The following is a 14451-nucleotide window of genomic DNA, read 5'->3' on the forward strand; positions in this document are numbered from 1 at the left end:
CGCGGATACGCAACTGGTGATAGCCAGAGCGGAGATCAATCTTCGAGAAACAAGAGGCACCTTGGAGTTGATCAAAGAGGTCGTCAATACGCGGTAAGGGATACCGGTTTTTAATGGTGAGTTTGTTCAACTCGCGGTAATCAATACACATGCGAAACGATCCATCTTTCTTTTTAACGAACAACACCGGAGCACCCCAGGGCGAAGAGCTAGGGCGAATGAATCCTTTAGCAGTCAGCTCTTGAAGTTGGCTTGCCAATTCTTGCATCTCAGCGGGTGCAAGACGATAAGGAGATTTGGCTACGGGGGAAGCACCAGGGACAAGATCAATACGGAACTCGACTTCACGAGCGGGAGGGATACCAGGAAGATCATCAGGAAAAACTTCAGGGAAATCACGCACAACAGGGATATCGCGAAGCTTCTTCTTTCCTTCATCGGGTTTAACCACATGGGCTAGAAATGCAACACACTTCCGCATGAGTCTTTGGGCTTCGGCGCAAGTCATAAGCTTAAGACCACTGGAGGGTTTTTCGCCGTATATATGAAGATCACCATTTTCTCGAGGAATGCGAATCAACTTCTTGGCGCAAATAACTTCGGCGCGATTCTTCGAGAGCCAGTCCATACCGATAATAACATCAAAGCTCCCAAGAGGCATGGGGATGAGGTCGATCAGAAAATCGTTTTCGTTAAGGTTAAGCGTGCAATCTTTAATCACTGAGTTTATTAAAATAATTTCACCATTAGCCAATTCAACTGAAAAATCTTCTTTTAAATCGTTGCGCGGTCGCGCAAGCTTCTGCTCGAAGGCGCGAGAGATAAAACTTCGATCGGCGCCAGTATCAAAAAGTACAGAAGCATAAAATCCGTTAAGCAAAAATGTACCATTAACTACGTCATTATTCGCTTGCGCTTGGTGCGCGGTTATGTTAAAAGCTCGTCCACGCGTCACTTGGTTCGAAATCTGGTTCACCGGATTTGCTTGTGTGATTTGCACTTGTAGTCTCGGGCACGCGTTCCGGAAATGACTGGGATCACCGCAGTTATAGCACGACCTGGGTCGTGGGTTTTGGTAGGTTGGTTGTGGATTCTGCGGGTAGACTGGTGGTGTTGGCGCAATTGGGTTGGCGGAAGGGACTCTACAGTATTCGGCAGAGTGACCAACGCGGCCACATCGGTTACATTGTCGACACGGGGTTTGGGTTGGGTGGTGAAGTCTACAGGTTGGGCAAAAGGGTTGATTTCCTGTGTAAGGTTTCTTAGGTGGCGGGGCAGGGAGTGCGGGATTGGTTAAGGCATAGTTGTGGACTATAGGTGTTGGGTAGGCTGACAGTGGGTTAGGCGCATAAACTGGAGGTTGGTAGGTGGGTTGCTGGACAATGGGCGGGTTGGTAAGCGCATAGGCTTGTCTGCGCCTACGTTTCTGGTTATGGTTTGAGGGTTCTGGTTTGGTTGCTGCGGGTTCAGAGACAGTTTTGGTGGGTTTGGTCTTCTCAGCTCCCCGCAGGAACAGGGTTCCTGCTCTGACATGGTTGTCGCTGAGCACAGCGGCCAACTCGATGGCGTCAGAGAGGGTAACTGGGTTTCTAGCCCATACAGAATCTTGAATTTCCATGGGGAGACCCCCAAGAAATTTCTCTATGGCTCGGCGGGAAGGGGTAACAAGGTGAGGGACAAGCAGGCTTAGTTCATGGAAGCGCGTCGCGTACTCGCGCGCTTCACCGCTGTATTGCTTCAAGTTCCAGAATTCTTCCTCTAGGCGCTTAATTTCGTTGGGAGGGCAGAATTCTCGCGTCAGAATTTCCTTGAATTCCTCCCATGTCATGCTAGAAGCAGCCTCTGCGCCACGCGCATGAGCTACTCCATTCCACCATGTAAGCGCTCTAGATTCCAGGACACTGGAAGCATACAGGGTTCGTCTGTCTGAGGGGCATTGGGTGTGGAGGAAAGTGTTTTCAATCTTTTCGAGCCACTGGAGCATCACGGTGGCTCCTTCAAGACCTGTGAACTTTGGAGGGTTACCCGCGTTAAAGGACTTAATGTTATAACTGGAGGTATTGTTTTGGCTCAAGGCTTGGGCTATCGCGGCGGCCATTTCCTGGGAACGTTGCTGTCTACGCATGCGCGAGGCTTCTCTTCTCTGAAATCGGCGAGATAGCGGAGGCATTCTATAAAAATTTTAATTTTAGTTAATATCTTGGTTTTAGCGCAAAGTTTTAATCTTATAAAGCTTGGTTTCACGGAGTCAGTTACTGTCAAAAGTTAAAGTAAAATAAATGACCCTAAATGCAGACTTAATAAAGGTAACAAATTCGAATCAAGAATCGACAATTCATGTATCACCATGACTTTCCGAATTCCCAATTTAAAATATACGAGCAAACGAGTATTGGAGATTGACGATTCATGTATCACCATGACTTTTCAATCTTCAATATAAAACATACAAGAAAATGAGTATTTGAGGTTGACAATTCATGTATCACCATGACTTTTCAAGTCTCCAACCTCAGAACATAATCGTAAATGGAAATTTAAAATCAACTATTCATGTATCACCATGACTTTTCGGATTTTCAAACCCAACAAACGAATATGTAAGGAAAATCAATAAAAATCGAAATTCAACAAAAATCGAAATATCGCGAAATAAAACATAAAATCATATACTGCGCAAGCGCGAGCATATTCATAAATAACGAGTAATTAACAATAAGCGCGCAAACATGAGATTTCTCTCATGCGCGAGAAGGGACTCTTAGGTATTCTAGGCCGTTACGTCTAACCACCTATCCTAAAGTCAACGAGCTCTGATACCAATCTGTAACACCCCGACCAAAGGCGGATTATACATCAGGGCGCCACATATTGTTTCATTACTCGTGACACTATTGGGTGTCAAGATTTAATAAATACATTCATTCGCGCAGGCGCAGGGTAAACACAAGATATAAATAAACCAACATAAATTAATATATTATAAATCATAATATTCGAACAGCAATAACTTGTCTTGATACATTTTAATCTAGGTCCAAAAGTAAAAACGTCCTACGTGTCCACAAGCTCCAAAACAGCTACTGCAAACCTGAACATGTGTTAAAATAAACGTCAAACACTTGCGTGTTGGTGAGAAATCAAGTTTAATACAATACATAGATATCAATAAATCTGCGCGCAACACGCGTATGTCTGGTGTTTAACAAGGGTGCAATCAGATTGTGATCAAGCCTAAATAGATCATAGCTCATAGTTCATAGTTCAATCCGTGCTCCCAATTGAGCACAAAAACGAGAAAACATCTGTGCAAGTGTAAAACAAGAAAACCGTAAACGATAGGTCTCCCGTGTTCATCTAATGGATCCATGAAAACTTCGGAATAGGCCGAACAAAGCGGTTAATGATACACACATACAAATAAACAGCCAAGTAAACGTCCTCAACACATGGGATACTGCGCGACTAAAGCTCATAAACAAGTTTAAGACTCTAAGTTTGTATGAACACATGAACATCCCAAAACATTAAAAGCAAAAAGGGATTAGGTACGAGATTACTCACTTGATAAACGATGCGGTGTAAGATAAAGCAAGAACCAACTTTAAACAAGCACAAGTTAACCTATAAATAAGATTATTGTTTTAATGATTTGTTTTAAGTCTTGATTATAAGTTAGCATAATTAATAAGTAAATTATTATATATATATATATATATATTACCGGAAAAGCAGGGCAGAACAGGGAGGAAGACGGAGGCAGAGAGGAAGACGGCAGAGAGAGCAAGGGGCAAGAGAACAGGAGAGATTAAGTGTTTTGTGTGTGTAGTGTTAAGAAAAAAATAAGATTATTATTTATAGAGAAATCCTAGGAGACATAATCCCTAGAAAAGGGGAAAGGATCTCAAGACAAACAGAACAAGACAAAACAAAAGATAACAAAAGATATCAAAAGATATGGCAGCTGCAGGGGGCAAGATAAAGCTGACAGGGAACAGTAAAAAGGCATGGGCGGGTCAGTTAAAGGTACTGGTCAAGCATGGCAAAAGCAGATCTCAAAAGATAATGTCAGTCACTTTATCTGCCAACCAATGGGGTTGGTGCGCATGCTGCGCCGAAAGTAACTTTTCAGACATAAAGCAGATTAGGTCAACGGCTCAAAAGATAAGACAACACAAAAGCAAATGGCTAGATTAAACAGAAGAAAACTCAAAGGGTTTAGCGCGAGAAGGCTGGAGCGCGAAGGCAAAAGTGCGCGAGCGCGAAGGCAGACAGAACCAACCTTAACGCGTCGCGGGAAGAATCACATTTCTTAGCGCGCCGCGGGAGGAACTAAAATTCCTAGCGCGCCGCGGGAAGAACTATAATTCTTCGCGCGTCGAGGGATGAACTACGATTCTTAGCGCACTGCGAGAAGAACTACAAATCCTTAGCGCGTCGCGGGAAGAACTACCGTTCTTAGCGCGCTGCGAGAAGAATTACAAATCCTAAGCGCGCTGCGAGAAGAGTTCGTCTCGCGAATCGCTGAAACAGGTGGTCTTCACGCAGGATTCCTTGTAAGGGAGTCTGGCGCGTGGAGCTGCGCAGACAACCTTAGGCGGGAAGGAACAAAGGACAAGCAAAGAGTTAGAAGAAAAAGAGAGAAACAAGGCGTAAGGGCGGGACGGCGACAAGAGGGAAAAGAAGGCGGAAAGAGAGAAGGAGAGGGACGGCGGAAAGAAAGAGAGAGAAAGAGGCGGGAAGGAAAATACATTATTATTAAAAGTAAAATATAAGTATAAATAAATACTAAATCATAAAAGAAAGAGATCGGGTCAGAGAAACGGGTACCTGGGTCGGGTCGGATCAGGGCAGATGTTACACATCACAGTTTCCATAGCCGATAAGCATCAAAAATTCACAAATAGAATTTCAAGCCTAGGTAACGCATTTCTCATTATTGTCTTCGTTTAAGTCTTTAGAGTTTAAGTTTAATTTATTAGTTAATTTAGTTTAATTAATTAGTCTAAATAATTATTAGTTTTATAATAAAATAAATAAAAATCCAAAAAGAATCTTTTTCTTAATTGTTAGTTTATTTAGTTTTTAGAATATAGTTTCGTTAATTTAATTAGTATCTCTAGGGTTCGATATTCCCGGACTTCCCATAGCTATTCTACACCCGATAGGTTCACTTGCCTGTTGCTAGTGGTTTGGTTTAGGGTATTCTAGGTTTTTATTACTCGTTGTGCTAGGTTGATTTATTAAATTATTTTTATATACCACTTTTAGGCACATCAATCTCCTCATTCAAACTTCATGAAACTTGAACACCTTTAGGTGTTTAATAGACTTTGCCTCTAGACACCAAACTTGGACCAGAAAGATTATTTACTACTACAACGAATAGACACTAGATTCAAAATATATTAAATGTGGATTTTTAAGTATTATTAAATCATTCTGATCATCGTTTACTACTACAACGAATAAACACCAGATTATTTACTATTGGCCCACCAATAACCTTTTGTGATCATCGTTAGAGTAGTTGGATGGATATTTAGGTATTGTTATATCATTCCTGTTAACGGTTGTAATCATTATAAATTTTTTACTTTACCTTTTTATGTTTTTTCATAGTGTGTTGTCATTAAACACTAGTAAATTTTTCACCTCACCTTCCATGTTACAAAGTAATCTCTAGACAACATTAGAGGCGTGCTGGTAACCATTAGGTTTTCATGTAACACGCAATCATGTACTAGAGGAATGTAACTTCAACTGTATGACCATGAGTATCATGAATTTCTAAGATGAATATAATGAAATTATTAATAACAGTATAGAATAATGAAATACTAAGCTGTACGTCGGTATTATTCAACACCTGGCCTTTCGGTACTTGTAGCACTTAGTTGTTTGGGTGAGGATCAATTCTTGTGATTTCCAACAATATGTGTTTCTTTTCGCACCCAAGTAATATAGAGGTGTCACTCATGAGTCATGAGCTATTAGTATCGACTTCATAAATTCAATTTAGAGGCATGACTTTGGATTTTAAATTCATAATTATTTTGAAACTTCTTAATCTTCCTTCATGGAAATTGTAAGCAAAACCTTACTCGTGTAGTTAAACTAGTGAAATAATATTTTTAGTTAAACTAAACACATAACAAACATTCTTAAATGTCAAATACATGCTATTTTGGTAACACAATGAAATCCTGTTCTAAGGCTTTAACCGTAACATGAGCTTTATTATCAACACGAAGTACCAAATTGCCTTCTTTCAACTCTATAGACTTATTTAACCTCGTAAATCATTATCAACACGGAGTAACCAGGCATTTCTGTTTGCCGTAGAAAAAAAAAAACTTAAACTTGTATGCTCCCTAATTTTAGGTCCACATACATTGACGATTGGAAGACATGGTATTCTAGAAAACCATAATTAGACATGGTTAAATAAATCAAGAAACGTATCATATACAAATACAAAGCACCAATCTTTTTATCAGATTACATTACATAAACCCTAACTCACCACCGTCAAACTTTGATTACCGCAGGCTTCACATGTTATCGGCGATAGATTCATTTGATTATACACACACACATACGCCACCGAAGACGGATAATAAACAATAAACTTCAATCAAAACCCACATTTGAATCGCTTCAATTTCACCCTCCGATTATCAGTTATTGATTCCGATGGATCTGGTTTTAGGGTTTTAGTTAGATATGATAATGGGATTACAGTCTGCCGGTCAATTATTACTTCAATTTGGTCGTGGAGCAACAAGATTAATGCATATTCAAAGCTTCATTCTTTGATTATTATTATTATTATTATTATTTTTAAGAATTTGCCAGTGATGGATGACGTCATCACTAGGGTTGCAGAAGCTTGGACTCCCAAGCACCTTGTGTTTCAACCTTATGCACCAACACCAACACACAGTTTGGGTGTTTTTCTAAAAAAACCTGTGAGTCAAGCTTTTCTTTTTTAATCAAGTTGAAGTAATCAAGTTTCTTAATTGATGACATTTTTGCAGTTGGTATCAAGGTTAACCAAAGATATTGTTCGGACATACAGACTATGCAATCCACAGTTCAATTATTCACAAGAATTAAACCCGAAGCGGTTCTTGACAACCCCGTCTGCTGGCGTACTCAATGACGGTTACGATAATGAAAACTCTGACCTCATTTTAAGTGTTAACTGTTCCCTGGTTAACTCAGAAACTCACAGAAGATATATTGTAAAGGACATGCTCGGGCAGGGGACGTTCGGGCAGGTTGCCAAATGTTGGGTTGCAGAACTTGACCGTTTTCTTGCCGTCAAAATCATTAAAAATCAACCGGCTTATTATCAGCAGGCATTGGTTGAAGTTTCCATATTGACAACAGTAAAATACTATTCTTTATTTTGTCTAATGTTTTAAGTTTATGACTTTACGAGGATAATGTATGAGATTGTAAGTTTTTGTTGTGGTTTTCAGTTAAACAATAAGTTTGATCCTGAAGACAAGAATCACATTGTCCGAATATACGAGTACTTTGTATACCAACGCCATTTGTGCATTGCTTTTGAACTGCTTGATACAAATTTGTAAGTTTCAGTTTGTCATATAAGTTTTGTTTACATATTTGTGTCTGATTTTTTTGGTTTGTTTGTTATGGTACATCAGGTATGAGCTTATAAAGCTAAATCAGTTTCGGGGATTATCATTGAGCATTGTGCAGCTATTCTCAAAGCAGGTTAATATTTCTGTGTTTAACATTATTACTGTTTGTTGCTCGGATCGGTTCATCTGAGGGTTTATATATATTTTGTACTAGATTTTATATGGATTAGCTCTGATGAAGGATGCTGCTATTATCCATTGTGATCTAAAACCTGAGAATATTCTTTTATGCACGAGGTGAGCTGCTTTATTGGAGTTACAATTTTTGTGTTGATTGATTGACTTATAAAAATGTTTATTACAGTATGAAGCCAGCAGGAGTGAAAATTATTGACTTTGGATCTGCATGCATGGAAGATCATACCGTTTATTCTTATATCCAGGTTTGTATCTAATACATTATCTCAAAGTTGCATGTTTTACATTTGGTCATTGCTTTTGAATTTTACAATTTTCTTTTGCAGAGTCGGTACTATAGATCACCTGAAGTTGTTCTAGGATATCAGTATCCTTTAATTATAAATCTGCTGTTATGTTGTTATTGGCATCTCTAACTCAAAGTTTGAAGCTATATTAGTACTATAAATTATTATTATTCTTATTGTTAAAGCATATGGACATATTAATACTTGCGGTGAGCTTTTGTTAGACTTTAACCATCGGTTAGGTATACAACCGCCATTGACATGTGGTCATTTGGATGCATTGTTGCCGAACTGTTTCTTGGCCTGCCCCTTTTCCCAGGAGCATCAGAATTTGATCTTCTAAGAAGAATGATAAAAATAATCGGGTATGATTATTTATCTTAAACTCGACCATACCTTCTGTTTGAATGCTTTTACTTTGTAAATTTCACCTATCGATTTTAAAAAAGTTAACATTACGAGCAACACCAAACAAATGTACATATGAGTTATTTTATTTTTATTTGTTTTAAATTTTAAGGGAACAACCACCTGATTATGTGTTGAAAGGGGCGAAAAACACTAGCAAGTTTTTTAAGTGTGTCGGGAGTGTAAACCATGAAGATGGAAGAAGCATTTACCAACCTTTAAATGAGCAAGAATATGAAGCCGTAAGTCTTCATTTTTCATCTATTTAATATTTTCTTACATTTGTACAAATCACATGAAATTAGAGAAGCCAATGATGATGTATAATGCATATAATGTATATATGCGTGAACCCTCGGGTGGGCAAAAGTGAAATTGCACTAATTTTGACGTTATTTTACTAATCTCGTGAAAATAACGTTAAAAGTGGCGGAAGGTTAATCAGGCATCATGTGGTGGCGTTGATAGTTGAAAGTCAAGGGTACATGCACCAATCGGCTGGTGTCTCGATGGTTGAGTGTTATGTGCCTTAGTCCAAGGTGTGACGGCCTGGGGTGTCACCGGAAGCAGTCTCTCTATTCCTACGGGGTAGAGGTAAGGCTGTCTACATCTTACCCTCCTCAGATCCTACCATAGCTTTGCTATTGGTGGGATATACTGAGTATGATGATGATGATGATGACGACATGAAATTAGAGAAGCCAGTATCTTGGTATCTTTAGGTTGAAATGAATATTATTGAAGTTATGCAATACTGTGTATCTGTAGATTGTAGTTACATCCCAAGGCCATATACTGCCTGAAACCCTAAAGAAACTTATTTATTGTTATTTTATAATTTTCTTATTCAGAGAGAGATGAAAAAACCTTCAATAGGAAAGGAGTACTTCAACCACATGAATCTTGAAGGAATTGTTAAAAAGTATCCTTATAAAAAGAACCTGCAACAAGAAGATTTGGCTAGAGGTTAGCTTTATATAATTCTTAAATCGCTAAATTTTTATTTTTCTCCCTAAATCTTTCATAGATAAATATATAATGGCTATCTCATGCAGAAAGTCAAATGCGACTTTCGCTGATTGACTTCTTGAAGGGACTTGTAGAATTTGATCCAGCTAAGCGGTGGTCACCTTTGCAGGTTATCAAATGACATTTTCTTTTCATTTATTACTAAAAGATATAATGCCAATAGATTATCATATCATGGTGCAGGCTTCTAAGCATCCTTTTGTTACTGGGGAACCTTTTACTTGTCCCTATGTGCCTGCTCCCGAGACTCCTCGTTTGGTAACTAATATCTCTTGCTTTATAATCTGAATCACCTAATTACTTAAATATTGTGTTAATGTATGAATGACTTATTTTTAATTTTGCAATGTAGCCTGTTTCTCATAATGTGAAGGTTGATCATCATCCTGCCGCGGGTCATTGGTTTGCTGCAGGTCTCTCGCCTAATGTGAGCAACTTCTGTTTTATTTATTAACTTTTTGAAGAGAAGATTGCACAAATGGTCCCTGTGGTTTGACCATGTTGCAAGTTTGGTCCCTAGATTTTAAAAATTGCAAACATGGTTTCTGCAGGTCTCATTCACAAATGTTTGGACTAAGTTTTCAGTTTTCAAAATCTGGGGACCAAACTTGCAAATTGCAATATGGTCAAAAGGGTCAAACCACTGGGATCGTTTGTGATACTTTCTCTTTTGTAAATATTAGAAATTTTCAAACATTTAGGTTCTAGGTGGAAATCGGGTTGCAATGTATAACAACTCTCATTTTCAAGCATCACCTTTTGGACACGGGGGCAATTTTGGAAGTTATAACGATGGCCCTGTACTTGGAAGTAGTTATGGCAGTTATGGAGATAACAGTAATATGTTGGCATATTTTTCACCGGGCCCATCGCCTATGAACAACTACCAACAAAATATCCCAGTGCTTGGAACCAGCCCTGATGCTAGACGAAGAGCTATGCAAGTTCCCCATGGAAACGGGTTCGGGTTTAGTCCAGCTGGCAATTTTGCACCTATGTCATTAGGCACTAGTCCATCACAGTTCACTCCACCCTATAGCCAAGTGACAGCTGGATCACCTGTACATTATGGCCCGAGTTCTCCTGCCAGAGGGAATTGCCACGGGTCGCCTCTCGGGAAAGGAACAGGGTCGATGGGTAATCAGATGAATAGAAGAAAAGGATGGGGGTATTCTGGTAATTTACCAACTCAAGACAGCACCACCGCTTCTGCACATCGGATGCAACAACAAAGGAATAGTGGAAATGGTGGGGCCAACAGCTCATTTGGGTCGGGTAAACCTTCATTGCCTCCTAAGCATGATAAACCTGAAGCTAGTAATTCACTGCCTGATCCTGGAGACTGGGATCCTAATTACAGGTAATGATTGATGGCTTATTTATGGATTTTAATAATTTTTATTTACTTTTGTGTCATTTGGTTTATTTTGTTTAATATGAAATTTTGTGACCCAGTGTTGCGCGTTATGTCAAACCGTGCTATCTATTACATCAGGAACATAAAAGTAACAGTTTATAAAATAGGCAAATGTGAGTTGTACATTTTTAATATTTTGAAAATGTGCACAGCTCTAGGAATGTACCGTTAGTGCAGTTATGTGATGGTGCATGTAATTATTAAGTGTAGAACGGGAAACTTGAAATATTATCTAGCAAGTGTACATTCTTTTTGAGGCTTGAATTGTAACGTGTGCTGTGTGCACAGTGCATTAATTTGTTTTGGGATTATATAACCAGTAAGGGGTAAAGCATAACCCAAATTGGCCCATTCATAAGTAAATGGGCTGAAGTAGTTGCCACTACAATACTTTTAGAATAGGTTTAGTAAATTGATGGTCATGGCTTCTTGTTGGAAAAATTTGGAGTATGTCTTGTTTGACTTTTCCTTGAATGATGAACCATTTTTGTTTGACTTTTACTTCAGTGATGATCTGCTTCTTGAAGATGGTTCTTCGGAATTGAAGAGCATGACGATGGAATTCAGTAAGAGTTTGCAAATTAGTCAAGTCTTTTCTCCTACCGCACCATTTGGTGGGGCTGGGCAATTCAACCAAATGCCAAACTCAAATTTGTCAACACAAAGGTAAGTTCAACTAATTGTCTTAGTTCGAATATGGCAATTATTTTACATCTCAACTACATGCAACTGTAACTAAATTTCACCTATATTGCACGTAAGAAAAACTGTTTTTCCCCTAGTATACATTATACTTCCAGTTTTAGCAATGTATTTAAGCATCCTTTGGTTCCGCTTTCTGATGACGTGGCGGCGTGCCACATCACCATTTCTTTTACCTTCTATAGGTTGTTACTTAAATACAGCGGTAAAGACTAAAAGTAAACATTTTTTCTTGCCAACAATGACAAAAAGGGTGAAAGTAAATTACATTTTGGCGTACTAAACCCTAATTTTAGGGATATATACATGAGAATGTATGTAACTATTACCTTCATTTAAGAAAAAAATGGTTCTTTTTACCACTATATATAACCAACCTTCTATTTAGCCGACAAAATATTTTTGATGACTTGGCAGTCTGCCAGCTCACCAGTTACAGTGGGAGAAAAAAATGAAAGTAGGTTGCATACAACGGAGAAGAAAAAACATGTTTATTAAATACAACGAAAAAAAGGTGAAAGTAAGTTGCATGGTTGTGTAATAAAGCCTAATTTTATTTATTGTATACTGATGTTTTATTTGATACAGGCCAAATGTGCCTATTCAAGCATTTTCACACGCAGAAACATTGCCTGATGTGTATGTTCACCCTATGATGATGAATTCTTCCCATTTGATACCCCACTTCTCACCTAGCCGGTTGGGTCAGCCACCGGTTCAACGGTATGGACGGTCAATGGGCAGTACTCGTGGTGGTGATTGGAATCATTTCAAGGCCCCACTTCCAAATTTCAATTCAGGGGGGCCTCGTTCCCCCACAAGCAACAATAGTGCACCTTGGGGTACTTTTACGACCCTTCCTCTTTAAATCTTTAAATTTTTCGTGCGACAAACTGGACGAGTGAATGGGTTGGTTAACGAGTCAAAGTTGGTGTCATTTGACAAGGGTTGGGGTACTTTTTTTACAATTTTTTGTTTGTATTTTTAAATGATTAGTTTGTCAAACATGATAGCAAAAGCTATATAAATAACGATCCTTATTTTTGAATAAAGTTATTTGGAAGATTTTATGCATTAAAACAACATTTCGGGCGGCTTTCAACGCATTTGACTTGTTAACTTTCTTTTTAGTTAAATTAGTTGAGTTTACCCGGTTTGGATAAAAATAACCTAAGCTGCTTCATTCATAAGAATACCAGTTTAATTTGCCAATTGGCAACTGGCAACTCGTGGGTCAGTCAAGTTGGCTAATGGGTCAATGCTTGTTTTATTTTTTAGCTCTAAAAAAAGGTTGATCCAATTGAATTGCAACGCCTTTTGTCCAAGTTTTTTCATGAATTGTAAAGTGTGTTGGATATGATCACAAAAGTTATATTATTTTAGCCACGGTCTACTTGAATAAATTATTTAAAATGAAAATCCACTATGAGCGAAGTTTTACTACTTCGTTTTTAGCCTTTAATTTTTGAATTAAACACTTTAGATGGTTTTTTATGCATTAAAAATACACCGTGTTGACTCATGACCCATTTCACCAGTTTCTTTTGTAGTTATTTTTCCTTTCATTTGTTACATGTATAACACAATCCAAATCAACCTATCTATAAGTATTAATATTGGAAACAAAGATGCCGCCTCTAGAAAGTGTATTATGAACTGAAGTAGTTATTTTTTGTAGGGCGTAGGGGCAACCATCCTATCGCCGCCAATATTCTGCCATCTTCCCATATGGTGGGAACGAATATGGAAGGATCATCTGATGGTTGGAAAAGGTGATATAATATATAGAAAGTTTTTACTTTTATGGGATGTTGTGATGATAATTGGTTGTTGAAGACTTGAAGTGTGACTTATAAATGTGCATTGATGGAGTAAGACCTATGAAACTGCCTTCCTTATATTTCTTTCATTTATTGCTTTTCGGTCTTTTTTTTTCTTTTTGGGTGTAATGTTGAAAAGGAGTAGGCTTTAAAGGGTTTGTTCATTTTATTATTTTTTTTTATGTGTAATGTGGTTGATTAATTTTGTGCAAAATGGATATAAAGTATAAGAGATTGATCAGTGACCTCTTTGCTTGTATTTGCAATTTGTGTCTATCTTGGATCACTCATTTATTTATTGTAGTAAAAGGCCAAAGTATGTGGATCCAAGAAAGTCTATTTATTAGCCAGATGGCCGAGACAAGTGTGTCAATGGCATGGCACATGCACGTTGTCTCTATATATAAGGAGGCTTAGGGTTATGTTAATGAATTATATTGCTTGAAAATATTAATATATGTTTGATATTTGAGTATGTAAAGGTAAAACTGACCGGAAAATTGAAAGATAATTTATGTTGGCAACGTAATGCTGATACTCTCTCACTTTTACTTAACGGAACAATAAGCCTGTCTGCTTTTAGCTTCATTAAAAAATTTACAAAATTTTAATCAAAATAAAAACCAATTAATTGTTTACTATGAGCATTTGAAGTCATTTTTATGTTAGGGTGAGATTGCTATTGCTAAGTTATGAGTTCATCACATTTATTGGCATGGATTATTATTGACTATTGATTAATGTGTTTCTCGTTTGGATCATTAAAATGAAATAAATTTGCTTAAATCATATAGTTTAAAGTTTGGTAAATTTGAAGTGATTAATTTAAATCTTAAATACAACTAAACATTTAGAAGCTCTCTGATTGCTTTTTACTTTCTCTCAAGCTATCGGATTGCTTTATTTGTAATGAAGATTTCTAATGCATTTGACTTGATATTTTATGAAATCTTAAGACTCTTTTCAAAATATATTGG

General features: G+C 37.8%; 1 pseudogene across 1 annotated transcript; it reads left to right on the plus strand.

Moving 5' to 3' along the window:
• The first annotated feature begins 6860 nt into the window (after nucleotides 1–6860).
• LOC143629845 (dual specificity protein kinase YAK1 homolog) lies at nucleotides 6861–13444 on the plus strand (annotated as a pseudogene). The gene is made up of 17 exons (XR_013153037.1): nucleotides 6861–6971; nucleotides 7041–7394; nucleotides 7488–7597; nucleotides 7677–7746; nucleotides 7828–7910; nucleotides 7978–8056; nucleotides 8138–8178; nucleotides 8341–8463; nucleotides 8619–8748; nucleotides 9358–9472; nucleotides 9562–9644; nucleotides 9719–9793; nucleotides 9888–9962; nucleotides 10237–10895; nucleotides 11460–11618; nucleotides 12243–12496; nucleotides 13333–13444. The product of XR_013153037.1 is annotated as a dual specificity protein kinase YAK1 homolog (transcript).
• Nucleotides 13445–14451: the final 1007 nt, after the last annotated feature.

Source organism: Bidens hawaiensis, unplaced genomic scaffold (assembly GCF_021521415.1).
Source record: "Bidens hawaiensis isolate Kalapana, Puna unplaced genomic scaffold, B.hawaiensis_p1.1 tig00005481_1, whole genome shotgun sequence".
Lineage (NCBI taxonomy): Eukaryota > Viridiplantae > Streptophyta > Magnoliopsida > Asterales > Asteraceae > Bidens > Bidens hawaiensis.